Source organism: Penaeus vannamei, chromosome 3 (assembly GCF_042767895.1).
Source record: "Penaeus vannamei isolate JL-2024 chromosome 3, ASM4276789v1, whole genome shotgun sequence".
NCBI lineage: Eukaryota > Metazoa > Arthropoda > Malacostraca > Decapoda > Penaeidae > Penaeus > Penaeus vannamei.
In genome coordinates this window covers 43,843,461-43,845,960 of record NC_091551.1, presented here as the reverse complement: position 1 = coordinate 43,845,960, position 2,500 = coordinate 43,843,461, and positions in this window count along the sequence as shown.

Sequence of the window (2,500 nt, the reverse complement as noted above, 5' to 3'; positions counted from 1 at the left end):
TTATTTTCTTTATTTATTTTATCATTATCATTATTTTCTTTATTTATTTTATCATTATCATTATTTTCTTTATTTATTTTATCATTATCATTATTTTCTTTATTTATTTTATCATTATCATGATTTTCTTTATTTATTTTATCATTATCATTATTTTCTTTATAGAGTCCGTGGGACAGGCTATATAGGCAGTGTTATCATTTAAAACAACCTAGTTACCCCTTCCATAACAAACCTTGAACCACTAAAATTCTACTTATTAACGTGCATTGTGATGTAATACAATTGTTGTTTTCCGCTTTCTCCTTCTATTCATATATTGCATTTCACACCACCATATACATTAAAACTAAGACAACCTTGGCTTCCTTTTCACACTCACCAGAAGCTAAGAATGTTGTTGAAATTACGTATGTTGTGGTTATGTATGTTAGTATGCCTACATTTGTCCTTTTAATACCTCATTGACTTACCTGTGTGTTTGACATAACATTTATCAGTGTAAATACTAATAATCTCAACCTTATTTAATTTGTTTACTAAGGTGAGCTTTTGATAATCAGTATACTAACCAAATAGTATAGTCGGTTTCCATTCATACTTTTTTCTACTTTCGTCTTTTTCTATTCTCTCCTTCTCTTCTTGCAACACACTCGTTTCCTCACTGTATCTATCTCCACCTCCTTTTTTATTAATTCCAAAAGACCGGCGGGTGATACCTGTTCTTGTCGATACGAACTGAACCAAAAGATACAGGGGTTGGAAGTCACCATCCACAGGCGGTCGAGGTTGTTTGCTCTAACAGTCGTTCGCTTGTTTGGTCAAAATTGCGGTCGTTAAGGAGGTACAAACACTCAAGTACAGGTAATAATAATCGGCCGGTTTGTGAGAATTGTGCGAGGCCAAAGAATATTCGTATACTTGTCATGCATAAATTAAGATATAAATGCATATATATCAGCCCTGACATGGATGTCAACCCGGCAAATAGGTAGTTAAATGTACATCTATCGGATATATAGACAGATATGCATTCATTTCTGTGTATTTATGAAAATTCATTGGGTTGGGCCCAGCACAATTTTAACAAACCGGCTCGAATGACGATGATTATGATGATGACGATGAAGGTAAAGGTGATAATTGTAAGAATAATGCTTGTTTTACGTACAAGCATATACATTTTGTTATGTAATTATATTTTTCTTTGTTTATATATAGTTTCATCTACTTTATGACAGATCAGTTGAAAGATTTTTTTTAGTTTTTATATTTTCATCCTTTAATTTTACTACTTTTTACTTACCTTCGTTGGGTTACGGAAGGTAGAGGGTAGCGGGAAGCTCAGCGGGTCAGAGGCGGAGAACAAACAAACGCGGCTAATACGAGCGGCCACACCGGACGCGGGTAGCGGGTTCCCTCCAAACTCGTATTAGACATGTGTGGAAAGGCATGAATGAGAACGAATATCTCCACAATACAAGAGATGTAGTCGTTCTCATTCATACCTTTCCACATTTGTCAACATGAATGCGGTTAGAGAACGTGTGTTTGTTCTTGCCCGCTAAGCATCCCGCTACCCTCTACCCTCCCGGCAAACAGCGTGCAGTGTGACCATGCCCTTGGCGATGCCTCTTGTTCTTCGACGATGGACGGGCATTGGGGCATTCTTCTGAGCTGGATCAGTGGTGGGCGCGTTCGTCTAGCAATCTTGCAGACCAGCGTTCAATCCCACGCCCGGCCAGTGAGTGGTAACCCCGGCCACTCCTTGCACACAGGGGGAGATTTGGGCAAAAAAGATAGTATGTCACAGCAAAGGATATCCATTGTAACAAATGGAATTAAAACTAAATCTTTAAATCTTGCTGCTAATGAGGGAAGAGGGAGGGAAGGGAACAAAGGAGAGGGGGAAGGGGAAGAGAGGAGGAGAGAAGAATAGGGGGAGGAGGAGAATTAGGGAAGGAGAGAGAAAAGAGAAAAAGAGGGGGAGGAGGAGAATTAGGGAAGGAGAGAGAAAGAGAAAATGATAAAGGAGAGAAGAAGAGGGGGAGGGGGAGCATTAGGGAAGGAGAGAGAAAAGAGAAAAGGATAGAGGAGAGAAGAAGAGGGGGATGAGGAGCATTAGGGAAGGAGAGAGAAAAGAGAAAAGGATAGAGGAGAGAAGAAGTGGGGGAGGAGGAGAATTAGGAAAGAAGAAAGACAAGAAAAAAGGACAGAGGAGAGAAGAAGAATTGAAACGGTCTCTGATACAGGACCTGGAGGAGTAGCCCGAGCTCCACCAAGTCGCACTCGAGGGTCAGGGGGGTCAGCCGCCCCTGGGGACTCGCACGCCCACTCCGTCGCCGTTCTCTCATGGAAGATTGGATTCTATACCATCCGAAATCCCGCCTAAGGGATTATCGTAAAATATTGAAGATTGTAAACGGTTGGGTATTGAGCTATAAGATTTAATACAGATTTTCAGTCATTTCAATAAACTATATTTTTTGCAGGTGTGTGA